Source organism: Sycon ciliatum, chromosome 5, assembly GCF_964019385.1.
Source record: "Sycon ciliatum chromosome 5, ocSycCili1.1, whole genome shotgun sequence".
NCBI lineage: Eukaryota > Metazoa > Porifera > Calcarea > Leucosolenida > Sycettidae > Sycon > Sycon ciliatum.
The window spans coordinates 24,132,789-24,150,728 of record NC_088647.1 but is presented as its reverse complement, the minus strand read 5'-3'; positions in this window follow the sequence as shown (position 1 = coordinate 24,150,728).

The following is a 17,940-nucleotide window of genomic DNA, read 5'->3' as shown; positions in this document are numbered from 1 at the left end:
GGAACAACATTTAGAGCACTTGCATCACTCTTCTCCATTTTGGCGACTCTGCTCTCCAGCGATCTGATAATTATATCAGCCTCGTCTGCAATAGCTGCTGCTTCTTCATCAGTCGGAAACTCAGTAGCTCTCACTCTTGACCGGCCCGCGCGGCCATTTCTTCAGCTGAATACCGAGGTTCTCAGCCCCAGACCGAACTCATGAAGGTCAGCCATGGCTGCATCCTCACTCTCACAAGGAGTTACGTCTTCGGGGTCGCTTGCACCACCTACTATAATAATATTATTATATCGGTCGCCAAATCATTTGAAATAGCACTGACACTATTGCTTTTACGCACTCCTTTTGACCTAGCTGCACGCTATGACGTTGCGGAGGGTGTGGCGCGGCCGCATGACGTCATGGCGCAGCCCCCGAAACTCAGTTTTTGGTTGGTTGGTTTTTATTTCACTTCGCACATTCAAACGGGATGACGACCCAATAAAATGACGGCGAAGGCTTAGCCTAGAAGTGGCTATGGAAGCACATAGTAAGAGAATAGGATACTAATAACTGCGGGTAAACGGGGGGAGAGAGAGAATACGATGTATCTGTGATACTACGTGCGGGTTACTAAACTGCACGGGGATGGAGAGCAGAGCGATCAGCAGCAACTCGAACTACTCCCTACAGGCGTATGGTACACATGCATGCTTAAACTCAGGTAGCCGGGTAATTGTGCGGACCTCACCAGGGAGAGCGTTCCACAGCAGAGCACCAGCAACAGAAAATCTCCGCTGACCGCGGCGGCTACGGTTTGCCTGGCTTAGTAGGCCATTTGACTGCTGATGGCGGGTAGGGGTGCCTTGTGCCGGGGTCGGAAGCTGGGCAAGCACAGGGCTGGTGCGGGCGTGGATGCACCGCCAGATGGTGATCAATATTTTCTGCCTGTAGAGCTCGCTGACACGGTACAGGGAGTGAGCAGCGAGCAGCGGCTGCATGGCTGTCCGGGGCGGGTTGCCATCGATACAGCGGATGGCTCTGTTTTGCGTGGTTTGCAGTCGTTTCAGTTGACCCTCTCGCATTGCGGCTGAAAAGCAGCAGGAGCCATAAAGCAGGTCGGGCATTATGACCGCCTTCACATACACCTGACGAGAGCGTCTTGATAGGCTTCGGCGTGCCCGCCACAAGGCGCCAATTTTCTTGGCAACCTTGGTGACCACATAGTTTACATGGGTGTCCCAATCTAGGCGATTGTCAAGGTGAACGCCGAGGTAGCGCGCAGAAGACGCTGAGGGGAGGAGACAGTCGCCGCTTTTGACTGTTACTTCCTGTACATGCTGCTGGGGAGAGATAGTCAGAACCTGGCTCTTGGTGGCGTTCAAGATGAGGCCTCGGGACTTCAGCCAACCGGCCAGAGCAGTTGTCGCTGTGGTGAGGGTTCTGGACGCTTCCGCCGCTGAGGCCTGGGAGTCGTACAGGGCTATGTCATCTGCAAATTGTACACTTGGCACAGGCGAGGAAACCAAAGGGACATCGCGTGTGTATATACTGAAGAGGACAGGGCCGAGAACAGAGCCTTGGGGCACTCCGCAGGTGCAAGCTAGAGCAGGGCTGGTTGAAGGCGAGATGAGGATCTGCTGCTTGCGGCCGGACAAGTAGCCGACGAACCAACTAAGGGCTTTTCCAGAAATTCCAACCGTAAGGAGGTCTTGAATTAACTTGTCGTGGTGCACTTTATCAAAAGCCTTCGACATGTCTAGTAGGCACAGCCCTGTGGTCTTGCCACTGTCTCTCGCTTTCTGCAGATTATCAGTCAGCACACAGAGGGCGTCTTCCGTGGAACATTTCTTGCGGAAGGCAAATTGTGTTTCGGGTAATGCCTGGGTCAAGTCCAAATGACGAACTAACTGGTGTTGCACTACCCTCTCCAGCAACTTGGACACTATTGGGAGAAGGGATACAGGTCTATAGCATTGCTGTGGAACAGTTTGCCTAGAGAGGTGCGCACTGTATCCAGATTGCAAGATTGTAAGCTAGCCTGCCTTCCTTATGTATGCCTGAAATAGGTTGTGTTTCGTCAGGCTTTGACATGTTCCTTTCTTCTCAGTATTCTCGCTCGCATAGTACTCCACTTCTATGATAAAGATTGCCTATGCTGTTGCTCATTAGGATTTTGGCAAATTCTACCCTTCGCTTTCGTATAACTGGGCCAGGAACCCGTTGTTGTAGAAGTTTATTTAACGTCGCACCACAAACAGGCGATTTCGCCTCCTTTGATACATGTGGACGACAGAAGGAATGAGAGAGAGGGGGGGGCAGAAGTATGGAGAGAGGAAGGGTAGAAATAAATAAGCAATCAACCTCAGGGCTACACCAAAGCAAAAACGGAATGGGAACATACTATATACAAAATAGCTTCATACATATATTGCAAAACACGTTTACTATTCTTCAGTCCGCTATACCACAGAAACACACTAGCCGAAAAGCATTTAAACGGAGCCATGATGCGCTTTTAGCAGGGCACAGAACTGAAGGTGGCTGGGCTCGGAACGGAGATCAGGCGGGAGCTGGTTCCACAGGACTGCGCCGATGAACTGCATGGTCGCTCGACCCGCAGGACCGGGCCAAAATGGTACTCGAACGAGGTGATGTGCTGCTCCCCGAGTGCGGTCACCAGTAACTCTCACGAAGAAGCTGGTGAAGAGGGAGCTAGCTCGGGACAACAGACAACGACGGACAAAGATGAGGAGCTTAATGTTAAACATGTCCTCCAGGGTGGTGAGGCGGAGCTGTTCAAAGATCGGGCTCGTTCGCGACCACGGTGGCAGACCGAAGAAGCCGCGGATAGCGCACTTCGTTAGACGTGTGAGGGGCTCCATGTTGCCAATTTGAAGTGACGGATAAAAGGCGTTGGAAGCGTACGACAACCTACCCTGGATCATCGACCTGTAAAACAGGATCTTTGACGCCAGGGTGAGGCTTCGGCGGCTCCGCCACAGCGCACCTACTGACTTCCGCACCTGCTGGATTGTGTGATTGACGTGAGGCTCCCAGGAGAGCTGCCCATCTACCATTACGCCCAGGTACCGCGCTTGTTCCACAACTGCAAGGGCTGCATTCCCACAGCGAATTCGAATGTTATCTGTGTCAGGGGCTGGGCCTCTTGGGGTAATCAACAGAGCTTGCGTTTTCTTTTGGTTCAGCATTAGCCCGCGGTCCTCCAACCACTGCGACAGGCCAGTGATGGCTGTGCTTAGAGAAGAGCACACTTGTTCGCAACTGCCTGAGGCTTCAATTGCAATGTCGTCTGCAAATTCCTGGTTTGTGACCTGCTGGGGCAAGCAGCATCGAAGGTTACGGATGTATAGCGTGAACAGGAGGGGGCCGAGGACGGATCCTTGCGGCACCCCTCGACTGCATGCGACGTATTCCGAGCAATTTCCGCCCACGACTACGCGTTGAAGCCGCTCACTCAGGTAACTAGTGAACCATATCTGGACAGTACCGCCGACCCCAATGTCGGATAGCTCCTGTGCCAAGATGGTGTGTTTGACACAGTCGAAAGCCTTCGACATATCCACGAATATCACACCTGTGAGTTTGCGCTCATACTTCGCTTTCAGCCAGCGATTGACAGCTAGCACAAGAGCGTCCTCCGTACTGTGGTTCTTCCTGTACGCGAACTGCGAGTCAGGGAGAATACTGTGATCGGTCAGAAAGGATGTAAGCTGAGCTTTGACGATCTTCTCGAGGAGGCGAGAAACGACTGGTAGTAGAGAAATAGGTCGATACGCAGTAGGCTGACAAGGGTCAAGGCCGCCACCTTTGAATAGCGGCGACACATTAGCAATTTTAAACTGACGGGGAACACACCCCTGACATAACGAAGTATTGAAAATGATGCTGAGCGAGGGAGCCAGTATTGATGCCGAGTTTCTAAGGACAATACCCGGCAAGTCATCATGTCCAGTTGCTTTTGACGCGTCAACGGACTGGAGAAGGGCCGTAATGTCCTCCGTCGAAACAGGCGCAAATTCCGTGAATGCTGGTGCTTCACGTTCGGCTGGTGCGTTGGCGCACAGCGCGTCTGGTCGTCCAGGGTCATGTACAACTTCGCCAAAAGTTCGGGAGAGGATTCCAACAGGCACTTGTGGTGGGCTTGAACTTTTCGCTCGTCCAGTCACCACGTTTATCGTATTCCAGAGCTTCCGTCCATCCTTTCCGGCCGACTGTAGGCGAGCTTGAAAATACTGATCCCTTAGCCTCCGATCTAGCTTGCGCGCGGCTGCGCGGAGAGTGCGGTGTTGCTCTCGCAGGCGGACATCGTTTGGAGAGCGTGAAAGAAGTCGGTGGGCCTTGTTTCGTTGACGCACAGCAGATACAAGTTCAGGACACAACCATGGGCAAGGTCGGCGCCTCGGCTTACGAGGAGGTTGTAAGGGGGCGTGACGATCTAGAGCAGTAAAAACCTTTGCGTACCATTCGCTTATCATTGCATCAACATCATTCGACTTGCTGAAAATCTCAAGATTGCAGTCCTGCAAGTCAGCGTTAAAATGCTCCCAATTTATCCTCCACACTCGCCTCTTTCGAGATGCGACTCGTTCGGACTGCCGGGTGGCGACGATAATGTTGGCCACAAATGCGTAGTGGTCGCTGATGTCACACTTGATGACCGTGCATGTTCCAACTAGAGAGTTAGGGGCGAGGAGCAAACCCGTTTGAACTTGCGAAGTAAAATAAAATCAATCAATCAATCTATAGTTGGTGGGGACTGATGGGTCACCGGCCTTGTACAGTGGCACGACAGACGCCAATTTAAATGCGGATGGAATGGTTCCAGTCCTCAGCGAGGTGCAGAACAGCACAGCAAGAGAATATGAAAGCAAGTCAGCACACTGCTGTAGCAGAGAGCCCGGTATGCCGTCACTACCTGTGGCTTTCCGCGCATCCAACTTCTCAAGGAGACGTCGGACGTCAGCAGGAGTCACAGGATCAAGTTCGGTCAAGGAGACGGGTCCAGCGGGACCGTGCGGGGTACAGAGTTGTTCAGGACGGTTGGGATCGGTGACAATGGAGTGGAACGTGTCGGCCACCTCGCTAATGCTACAACTAGGATCTTGGCGGCGACGTGAACGCCCAGTGACTGCATTTAGAATGGCCCAAGACTTCCTAGGGTTGGCCACATTTTCTTCGCACTGACGGGAGAAGTACTCGTTTCGCTTGCGCCGATACGCGTTCCGAGCAGTGCTACGTGCTTGTTTAAACTCTGCATACAGTGTGCCGTTTGTCCTATCCTTCCGCCAACGGCTGTGCAGCCGCCGTTTACGCTGTTCGAGCTGGTGCAGCTCTCTGTCAGACCAGGGAGGCTTCGCCCTCCGGGAAGGCTTAGAGTTGTGCAGCGGGGCATGCTTGTCCAAAACGTACAGGAACTTAGTGTGCCACTCTTTCCACATGTGATTTACATCATTGTGATCCGAAAAATCATGTAGAGAAGCCTCAGGGATATCTTGCCGAAAAGAGTTAATGTCAACGCCACGTATATTCCTGGTCAGCTGCGACGTCGTGGATGACGCGGGTGGAACGTCAACGGCAAGCTGAATAAAGGCTTCCACAGCGCTGTGGTCACTAATATCAGTGGGCACAACCGTTGCTAGGGCTTTCAAACGGAAATATCTCGAGAACGCTTTGTGGGAGACACGTGGGACCAACACCATTCCGGCATTCGACTCAGCGCCCGAAACTCTACCGACCCTGAAATTTAAATTTTTCACCGGACTTCCCCTTTAACCCTTTAGAGCCTAAATTATTTCAGGAGCCGCATGAAATTCACAAACTGACATTTTAGTAGGTGATGCCTGATGGTGCAACGGTTGTGCAATCCTAAAACCGGGATTCATGAGGTTATCGTTCTGTAATTTGAAGTCCGGACTCTTTGTCGTGATAAATCCAATATTGACTTCGTACTTGGTCAGTATAGGAAATATAACCCTTGTAAAAGACCTCGGCTTCGCCTCGGTCTTTTACTCGGCTTCTATTTCCTATATTGACCTCGTACTCAATCATTATTAGATACAATCTTCATGTAAGTAATATACAAATCCGTTGATCCCCGAGCTGCAGAGAGTGCTCAATGTCAGAAACAGAGCTTAGTACATAGCAGACTCAGCGGAGGACGTTCATGTTGGTTGTAACTCTGAGTTTCATGCCATTACTGGCATAAGGCAATCATCTGACAACTGATACTCGGGTCTACCCAACAGTATGCTTATAAACACAAGCATAAACAAATTTAGCGCTAAATCTGGTGTAAGGTACCGTATTATCTCTAATATAAGCACAGTCTCCAATAATAGCACGTCTCCAATAATAGAACACCTTGGGTCGGCATTCAAAAAATAAAGTGCTTAGTCTCCATTATAAGCACACTGTGTAAATTCATTATCTGTACCGGCGAAAAAACCCTGAAATGTGTGTGTGTGTGACATGAATTTGGCATGGCAACAGGCCTCTGAAATGAGACTGTTCCATTATTATTTCAACCTCATTTCAGAGGTACATTGAAAAAATAAAGGACCGTGCTTATATTAGAGATAATACGGTATGTGGAAAAAAGCTGGCGGGGGCCACGGCGCGACAGTAGAAGTGCCAGGAGGGTTGCGGGCAACAGGCAGGTGTGAGCATGAAAGCGCGGAAAGAGGCGATGGGGAGGCAGTGTACAGCAGATGGGTGTAGGTGCCAGGAGAATGGCGGGCAATGGGCCAGCGAGATCGCTAGGGGGTCTTGGGGTGAAATTTGCGAGGCGGAAGAGCCGATCATACAGATGTGAGTAAAAAAAAGCAATCTTTGTACCGCGGAAAAATTCCACATCCAGACTACACCCAAGGAGCTCCTGCTCAACAAGCGGTCTAAGATGATCTCGAAATGCAGGCATGATAACAAGTTCCGCCTCGCAATTTTCACACCTATCAAATAAACTTCAAAAAAGCTATGGACTCCAAAGCTAGGGTTAGACAGTGTTAACACGCACTAGAGTCTGACAATACGTGTACAGTTCACGATTGGTGGCATGTGCGAACAAGCGTGCACACACACACACACACACACACACACACACACACACACATTTACCATGCAGGACCAAGGCCAAAACACATACAATGTAGCAGAACACAGAAAGACACAACATAATTATATCTATGTAGATTATAACTTACACTGTACATGGTACATTGTGTGTGTGTGTGTGTGTGTGTGTGTGTGTGTGTGTGCACGCTTGTTAATCTATCAGTGTAGTATATAAATAGGGCTGCTTTGTTGCAACTACATGTAGCTCTGAGCTGTATTTAGTGCAAGTACAATGTAGTATTCTGCACACTGGGTGCTTGCATCCCTTTGCATAGTGAGTTTTAACGTACTGTTGATAGTAGGGCTGAAACAATTATACCGATAACTCGCATATCGATCGTTAAGAGTGCAGTCGATAATCGTTAGTGGTCAAACGAATGCTAACGATTTTTTATACATGCATATCAGTGACAGTATTTTAGCCCTTGCACTCCATCCGATAGTGGATACGAGCGCAATCATATACTTTCAAGCGCAGTAAAATTGATGTGTGGCTTTGAAAGAGATCGGGAGAGAAGATTTTGCCTTTTCGGTTCATTTCTGGGAGAAGTCGGAGGTGAGAGCAGTTGCCAGAGGGTGATGACAAAATTCTTCGCTCCAGAAACAACATGAAATGTTCTACTTCAGTAACTCATGTTGATAAAACCAGCTAGATATCTACAGATGTCAACAGTGCGGTGCCACAAATTTCTAACGCAGCACAGGCATCATAGAATTTCTTCATAAACTGGTGTTCGATAGAGTCGACAAGAATCGATAAAACCAATAATTATATAGATCGTCAATGATAATTATCGGTTGATCGTTAGGAGTTGTTGAATGATCGTTTCAGCCCTAGTTGATAGCTATTCTAAAATAATTGAGGTTACAGTATCGATATTTTATAGAAAAAGGTTTTCGCCGAAGTGGCTACCACTATCTCTTATTTATACTTGTATTTAAACAGTCGGCGAGGAGACAGCAAATTTTAATAACAAAATGCCCTGTTCCTTCCCAGTTGTCCTATTCTTCGAGTTCTTTCTCAGGCCTTCTCTGCTCATTTTGCATTCTCATATTCTCATCCTGACTGTACAGAAATGGAGACCCCTGGATAGGCCTAAACGGCCTCTGGGGAATCCTGGAAATGAATTATACAAAAATATCGCAACAAGGAAGACGAGATACTTGTTTCACTTTAATTCAGGTCAATAGCGCTTACCTTCCCTTCAGGCTTTGCAATTGGATTGGATTGGTTTATTTAACGTCGAATAACAAACAGGCAGTGTTGCCTTATTACATGAGATCGACTAAAGTTTCAGGCACACAAATGTAAGGAAAAGATTAAAAGAAAAAAAGAAAAGAAAAAGAGTAGGATTTAGGACAGACGAGGAAAGAGTGCATAATTATTTGATCAGTGAGCAACGTTAGTCAGTGAATTTTCAGGTGGGGTCAGAGAGCGGTCCGGAATTGACCTGGTTTCTTCAGTGATCGTATAGATGCAGGCAACTTATTCCAGAGAGCGGGACATTGATATGAAGGGCTGTGTGTGGCGGCGGCAGATATGATCCTCGGGAAAAGAAGCAGGGGAACATCTGTGCTCTTTGTTCGACGGGTGTGTGACTGAGGTGTAACGAGGTCATGAAGAAGCACACTACAGTTATTATGAATTACACGAAAGGTTAGCAGGAGGAGTTTGCGGCAATACATTGATTGCAGGGGTTGAATGCTGAGGCGTTCAAGAAGAGGGGCAGTTGCAGGAGCAGAGCAGACAACACGCACAGCTCGCTTGAGAAGTTTCTCAAGACGATCACGTTGTGCAGAGGAAAGGGAAGAGGAAAAGCTGTTGCATGCATATTGGAATGTGGGTAAACTTATACATCTCAAGTAGGTTGAGCGGCATGGCATTGGGAGGCACTGCCGGTGGCGGAAGAGAATGGCAATCTTGGAGGACACTGTCTTGGCTATACGGTCAACCATTGTGTTCCATTTCAGGTCGTCATCGATGTGCAAGCCCAGGTACTTGGCGCTTGTCACTTGCTGCAGGAGTGTAGAATTATGAATGGTATCCATGACCATTCCAAGTTGGAAGTCCGTTGGTTAATGAACGCTATCGAGCAGTGCTCAAGCTCACTTTCATGACGTAGAGTGTCTCAGCATTCCTTGTCGGGTTGGTGCTAAATTGTACACGGCTGACAGTTCAAACTCTGGTCTAGTTGGTGGACTCAAACTCATAATTCAAACCAAGGCCTCCAAAGTAACTCAACTCCTGGCTAGAATAAGGGGCAACCTAACCCCAAAACACTGCTGCTTATATACACTACATCCGCTCCATCCTGGTCTATGGAAGCCTTGCTCTCTCTGCACTTACGTTTCATCAGTCGGATGCCCTGGAGCGTCTTCAGCGCCGTGCAATAAAACTCTGCCTCTGTCCCCCAATCTTCAAGCCATGCCACCACTCCTCCCTGTTGCACCATGTCAGTCTGCCAACACTGAAATCACGTAGACAAGTGAACTAGCTTGGAGCTCATTCCATACACCAAAATTACGCCCCACCTCATATACAAACAGCCACTGCGCACTTCCCCATACACAGTACCAGAGAGTTGAGGCACCTCAGAGCTTTTCTCTGACCGTTGCTCGCACCACTCGCTATTCCCCCTCTCCACTTCTTTGCTCAATGAATCTGTTCAATAGTCTACCCCGAGACATAAAATCCATTCAGAACTCTCTGCTCTCATCGAATCTAGCATAATATTATGCTCTTACTCTAATCTCCAGTGCAGCCCCTACTAGGTCGAATGTGCTGATTCCTGTACACTCCCTAGCGATCAACTCTTGAACAATCAGTATCACCATATTCTCAACTGATGTTACCTCATAGCCTCATTTAATCGCCGTTATTAATAATTATTGCATCTCTCTTATTGGCCAACCGCCACCGTGAAAAAAAATAAATCATAATAATAATGGGCCGGCCCCGCTGTTTTCCATGCTTTCAAATTACAGCTTTCTGATGCCTGCTTTATTGTTGACCTGTTGTTGGTGGACTCAAACTCATAATTCAAACCAAGGCCTCCAAAGTAACTCAACTCCTGGCTAGAATAAGGGGCAACCTAACCCCAAAACACTGCTGCTTATATACACTGTATACATCCGCTCCATCCTGGTCTATGGAAGCCTTGCTCTCTCTGCACTTACGTTTCATCAGTCGGATGCCCTGGAGCGTTTTCAGCGCCGTGCAATAAAACTATGCCTTTGTCTCCCAATCCTCAAGCCATGCCACCACTCCTCCCTGTTGCACCATGTCAGTCTGCCAACACTGAAATCACGTAGACAAGTGAACTAGCTTGGAGCTCATTCCATACACCAAAATTACGCCCCACCTCATATACAAACAGCCACTGCGCACTTCCCCATACACAGTACTAGAGAGTTGAGGCACCTCAGAGCTTTTCTCTGACCGTTGCTTGCACCACTCGCTATTCCCCCTCTCCACTTCTTTGCTCAATGAATCTGTTCAATAGTCTACCCCGAGACATAAAATCCATTCAGAACTCTCTGCTCTCATCGAATCTAGCATATGCTCTTACTCTAATCTCCAGTGCAGCCCCTACTAGGTCGAATGTGCTGATTCCTGTACACTCCCTAGCGATCAACTCTTGAACTATCAGTATCACCATATTCTCAACTGATGTTACCTCATAGCCTCATTTAATCACCGTTATTAATAATTATTGCATCTCTCTTATTAGCCAACCGCCACCGTGAAAAAAAAAAAAAATAATAATAATCATAATAATAATGGGCCGGCCCCGCTGTTTTCCATGCTTTCAAATTACAGCTTTCTGATGCCTGCTTTATTGTTGACCTGTTGTTGGTGGACTCAAACTCATAATTCAAACCAAGGCCTCCAAAGTAACTCAACTCCTGGCTAGAATAAGGGGCAACCTAACCCCAAAACACTGCTGCTTATATACACTGTATACATCCGCTCCATCCTGGTCTATGGAAGCCTTGCTCTCTCTGCACTTACGTTTCATCAGTCGGATGCCCTGGAGCGTTTTCAGCGCCGTGCAATAAAACTATGCCTCTGTCTCCCAATCTTCAAGCCATGCCACCACTCCTCCCTGTTGCACCATGTCAGTCTGCCAACGCTGAAATCACGTAGACAAGTGAACTAGCTTGGAGCTCATTCCATACACCAAAATTACGCCCCACCTCATATACAAACAGCCACTGCGCACTTCCCCATACACAGTACCAGAGAGTTGAGGCACCTCAGAGCTTTTCTCTGACCGTTGCTTGCACCACTCGCTATTCCCCCCCTCCACTTCTTTGCTCAATGAATCTGTTCAATAGTCTACCCCGAGACATAAAATCCATTCAGAACTCTCTGCTCTCATCGAATCTAGCATATGCTCTTTCTCTAATCTCCAGTGCAGCCCCTACTAGGTCGAATGTGCTGATTCCTGTACACTCCCTAGCGATCAACTCTTGAACTATCAGTATCACCATATTCTCAACTGATGTTACCTCATAGCCTCATTTAATCACCGTTATTAATAATTATTGCATCTCTCTTATTGGCCAACCGCCACCGTGAAAAAATAATAATAATAATAATAATTCAAACAGTAGTTTGGAGGCGGTGGGAAAAACAGTTTCGTAATACGTATTCGCATGCAACGACGCAAATCCACACAATTCAGTAGACACTTTTTCTATCAAACGTTTTCTTTCCCTTCTCTTCAGGATAGTACAGGGAATGTTGGAAATTAGAAAAACACAAGTGATGATATCTTTTCGATTTTGACTCGTGGAAGGTCTAAGTTACATCTTGCTGTGTTAGAAGCTCTGTATATTCGTAAACTAGATCCAGAACTATGTGTACAGAAGGAGAATGTGTTATCGTTGCAGTTGTTTGGTGTCACACCTCGTGAAAGTGTGACAAGTGTTCCCTGATGTGTTCAACGTGTTTGTCTACAACTTGCAGCTGTTTGTTTTTGAGTTTTTAACACTTTTAAAATCATTTTTAACACCTATGTTGAAGTGTTGACTTTTCTTTCTTTCATTCTCTATATAGTTATGTGTTTTTCTAATTTCCAACATTCCCTGTACTATCCTGAAGAAAAGGGAAAGAAAACGTTTGATAGAAAAAGTGTCTACTGAATTGTGTGGATTTGCGTCGTTGCATGCGAATACGTATTACGAAATAATAATAATAATAATAATAATAATAATTTTAATATGGCAATAAGTAGGACGAGCTGAAGCGACATGTGGACTACTTTATTAACAATGTAAGCGATGGAGACGATGCAAGAAACAACCTAAAGGGTAAGGAAAAATACATGTAAGAAGAAAAAGGGCAATGGAAAAAAAAAAAAAAGATGATTCGAACAAGTTTTCGTACAACACTCTTCAGGAATCACCGTTGTACTAAAGAACAAAATGAGAACAAAGGAAATAATATAGCAATCAAGGTAGGGTGACACGATACAATGACAGCACTAGAATATCGAGGTGCGATTTCTCACAAAAGTGTGCAGAAAACAAGGGTATACAAGTAAGAACTAAGCGTGACAAGTGTGTATCAGCAACAAAAAACAAAAAAGTGAGAACGAATGATAATAATAACAATAATAAACAAGAAGGTGACAAAACACATTTAGGCACAAGTGGCAACAACGTTGCCACACTACACAACAGAACATTATTTGAACAATTTTAGGGTAATAACACTATCTTTCTGGACACACAAATTCGGCTTATGAATGCGCTGACAAACAGCTTCCAAAACTTGTAACTGCAAAAGATAACCATGACGAGCACGGCACAAAACAGAAAAACAGGAATCAGAATAAGTACGACAACAGTCAGTACTAGAAACCAAATGATTGTATACTGAAGACTTGTTATTACGAGACGGACGCACACAATCTCGACTCACGCGCACACCCTCACACTCCCTCTCACCCTCACTCAGCTCACCTTCTCCCTCACTGTCCGAATCAGAACCTGCTCCGTCATCCACCACGGTTTGACTCTCCTCCTCACTTGCATCGTCCTGCGTCTCACCTTCACCACCCACGCCAACCCTGAATGCCGTTGCCTTCACGTCAGTCGTCGTCCTTTCCGATTGTTTCCTTTGTATTTTTACCGTGAATTCATAGGTCCGGTTGTAATCTGCTGTAGATCTCCGTGGTCTGTCATTTGCTGCTTTGTTTTGTGGATTAGTTGTTGTTGTTGTTGTTGGAGCTTGGCAGCTCTTTGGAGGTGCGTGCGGAACCGCCACTGGTGCAGCCCTCGGGTGTGCCTAAGTCTGTGCCTCTGGGTGCTTTGCATGGGGCTGTGCCTCGAGTGGTGACAGCACCTCTGCCTCCCCCTGACCCTCCTCCTTCGAGGTCTGTGTTGGTGGGGAGCACCCGTGGCGGTAGATTTGTCCCACCGGAACCAGAGCTGGATTCAACAGAAAGACCAGCAACCATGGCGGCAACAACAACACCAGCTTCACATCCAACAACAACACCAGGTTCACATCCAACAACAACAACAACAACTAATCCACAAAACAAAGCAGCAAATGACAGACCACGGAGATCTACAGCAGATTACAACCGGACCTATGAATTCACGGTAAAAATACAAAGGAAACAATCGGAAAGGACGACGACTGACGTGAAGGCAACGGCATTCAGGGTTGGCGTGGGTGGTGAAGGTGAGACGCAGGACGATGCAAGTGAGGAGGAGAGTCAAACCGTGGTGGATGACGGAGCAGGTTCTGATTCGGACAGTGAGGGAGAAGGTGAGCTGAGTGAGGGTGAGAGGGAGTGTGAGGGTGTGCGCGTGAGTCGAGATTGTGTGCGTCCGTCTCGTAATAACAAGTCTTCAGTATACAATCATTTGGTTTCTAGTACTGACTGTTGTCGTACTTATTCTGATTCCTGTTTTTCTGTTTTGTGCCGTGCTCGTCATGGTTATCTTTTGCAGTTACAAGTTTTGGAAGCTGTTTGTCAGCGCATTCATAAGCCGAATTTGTGTGTCCAGAAAGATAGTGTTATTACCCTAAAATTGTTCAAATAATGTTCTGTTGTGTAGTGTGGCAACGTTGTTGCCACTTGTGCCTAAATGTGTTTTGTCACCTTCTTGTTTATTATTGTTATTATTATCATTCGTTCTCACTTTTTTGTTTTTTGTTGCTGATACACACTTGTCACGCTTAGTTCTTACTTGTATACCCTTGTTTTCTGCACACTTTTGTGAGAAATCGCACCTCGATATTCTAGTGCTGTCATTGTATCGTGTCACCCTACCTTGATTGCTATATTATTTCCTTTGTTCTCATTTTGTTCTTTAGTACAACGGTGATTCCTGAAGAGTGTTGTACGAAAACTTGTTCGAATCATCTTTTTTTTTTTTTCCATTGCCCTTTTTCTTCTTACATGTATTTTTCCTTACCCTTTAGGTTGTTTCTTGCATCGTCTCCATCGCTTACATTGTTAATAAAGTAGTCCACATGTCGCTTCAGCTCGTCCTACTTATTGCCATATTAAAATTATTGTCTCCTCGTCGAATTTTTAAATAATAATAATAATAATAATAATAATAATCCTAATCCTCCGTATTACTTCAGGTCTTCTTCGTCTCCGTCTCGTCTCCGTCTCCGTCGCCATCGGGACGTGGAGAGTCGACGCCAGGAGGGTCGCTGCCCTCCTCGGGACGTGGAGAGTCGACGCCAGAGGGGTCGCTGCCCTCCTCGGGGGTGTCCTCCCCGTCGGCGCTGGCTGCGGCGACCCGAGCACGATAATAATAATAATTATAGCTATGCCGCCATGCTGCACGTGCGGAAAGGCCTCGACCTGTTCAGGCTGCAAATGCGCCAAAGCTGGACGTCAATGTACTAACTGCTCCGCCAATCGCCATGGAACGTGTCGTAACTCCTGTCGCTCAGCGTCGTCACAGACGGCCGGCAGCGCTGCTGCCGCCTCTCATCTGGCTTTCTCTTCATCGTGCCCAGTACCCTCCGCCGTGAATACTCGAAATTCAAGAACTCGAAATTCGAATGTTCAAGGAGTATCTCAAATATCGGCCTCCTCTTCCTGCCACGATGGTCGCGGAAACCCTTCTACCACGTCCTCACAACCCAGCGGTGCTGCCGCGGAGACGTCTGTTTCATCCTCATGCCCCGCTGCGGCTTCTGGCTCAGGCACTCAAACTCCCCAGGTTCGAAACTCCCAAGAGAATTCTCAGCCGCCTTCCGGTACGCACAGCACTGGGGATGCGCACGCCCTGGACTACTCTGCCATTTCATCCCAGGACATTGACCTGCTTGCGAACTTGGACGCCTCTCAGCCACCTGATCGACTCCCTGACGCTGCACCAGCCCTAAACTGCCAGCCGTTCACCTGGGCTTCCGTCCCATCATCGCAGTTTGAGCAAGCCCTGGAGCACTCGAGAGAAGTTGTCGTCAACTGGCGCCGCAACATTTTTGCAATACCATCTGGAAAAGCAGGCTGTGCGTTCGTGGAGGAGCAGGCTCGTCTCCTGCAACTCCTGTCCCCTGACACACCTCAGGAACGCATTGCTCTGAAAGCTGCTATGGTGTTTCCGCCGCTTCTCCTGCAGAAACCTTTCCGGACATCAAAGGCTGCTGATCATGTCCGCTGCTTGCAGCGTCGACTCCAACTATGGAAAGATGGTGATATCACTTCCCTGCTCCACGAGGGTCGGCAGATCCAAGACCACCTACCATCTGGTCCTCTCCAGCGGTCTGATGACGCAGCGGTGAAAGGCTTTACCCGTCTCATGCTCGCGGGCAAAGTGAAAGCAGCAATTCGTTGCCTGCACACCTCAGGCAGGGGGGGCGTCCTTCCCTTGCAGGCTGACTGCGGTGGTGGCCAGTCCACCATAGATATTCTGAAAGCCAAACACCCATCACCGGACTTGGATGGCCCCTCATCCGATGTACTGCTACAGGGTCCGTGCCGCCCAACGCATCCCGTGCTGTTCGAACCGGTGAATGCTGCATTTGTCCGGGCTACCTCTCTTTCCCTGTCTGGTGCGGCAGGGGTGTCTGGGCTGGATGCAGATGCCTGGCGGAGGATGTGTTGTTCATTTGGAAGATCTTCCACGGGCCTATGCAACGCTGTAGCCATGCTGACGAAGCGCCTCGCCACCTCTCCTGTCGACTCGGGTGCTTTGGCGCCGCTGCTGGCTGGGAGGCTTGTGCCCCTGGATAAGAATCCTGGTGTGCGCCCGATCGGCATTGGGGAGACCCTCCGTCGCCTCATTGCCAAGGTGGTCCTCCGCATCACGCGTCAGGACATTGTTGAGGCCGCGGGGGCACTTCAAACCTGTGCTGGGCAGGAGGGTGGGGCGGAGGCCGCTGCACATTCCCTGTGTCGCCACTTTGACAGCAGCAACACAGAGGGAGCACTCCTGGTCGATGCTACCAACGCGTTCAACTCGCTGAACCGTGCAGCTATGCTCCACAACATCCACCTACTATGTCCATCAATAGCAACAATTTCGAAAAACTTTTACCGCAGCACAGTACCTCTCCACGTCAGCGGTACGGTCATCTGGTCTGCTGAAGGCACCACGCAAGGCTGCCCACTAGCCATGCCCCTCTACGCTATTGCCATTACGCCACTCGTCACTACCCTCGCCACCGCCCTTATGGACGACTCTCCAGCTGGCACGGTGCATGACCGCGAATCGCCTGAGAGACCAGCCGGCGTCGGTGCGTCCGCTGCTCGACCGGACGCCTCGACCATCCAGCTATGGTATGCCGATGACGCGGGAGCCGCTGGCCTGCTGCGGCGCCTTGGCACCTGGTGGGACCAGATCTGTCAACTTGGCCCAGCATTCGGCTACTATCCAAACGCTGCCAAGACTTGGCTGGTTGTCAAGCCTGAGCATCTCGATGCTGCCAACGCTGCATTCGCCGACACCGATGTCCACATCACCACTGAGGGCCGCCCCTACCTGGGTGCTCCTCTGGGCTCGGAAGCCTTCAAGACAACATTTTGCAATGCTCGAGTGGAGGCTTGGGCATCTGAGATGCGTGAGCTGGCGAACGTGGCCGAGGCCGAGCCCCAAGCCGTGTATGCCGCACTGGTCTTTTGGTACCGTCACCGCTGGACATTCCTGATGCGCGTGTCGAGCTGTGCACCAGGCGTCTTCGAGCCTCTCGAGTCCTCTCTTCGCTCCGTCTTGTTGCCAGCTCTATTGGGTGTGCCAGTCGTCCCTGCCCCTCTACGCAGCCTTCTTGCTCTGCCTGTGCGTCATGGTGGCCTTGCAGTGCTCAATCCAGTTGAGGCTGCCCCGCAACAGCGGACAGCATCTCTGTCCATCACGAGCAGTCTCCAGCAACTTATCGCGGACCAGTCCTCCCTCTACAGCGTGGACCCAGCAGCCATTTGCGCCGCCAAGGCTGCTGCCAAGCAAGCCCAGTCTGTGACAACCAAGACCGTCCTGCAGACAGCTGGTCCAGAGGCCCTACCACCAATGCTTCTGGAGCACCTCCAGGCCAAGGGAGCAGGTGCATGGCTGACCTGTCTTCCTGTTCGGGAGCATGGATACTCCCTCGACCGGCGGTCCTTCGTTGATGCCCTATGCATTCGGTATGGCCTCACCATCCACGGTTCACCTACCGAGTGTCCATGCGGCCGGCCGTTCACCATCGACCACGCAATGATCTGCAAGTTGGGCGGCTATCCCATCCACCGGCACAACCATGTCCGCAACTACCTGGGCCAACTTCTTTCTCAAGTGTCTGAGGATGTGCAGCTGGAGCCACCGCTGCAACCTCTACCGACGGTCCGCACGTTTGACCATGGTCCTGCC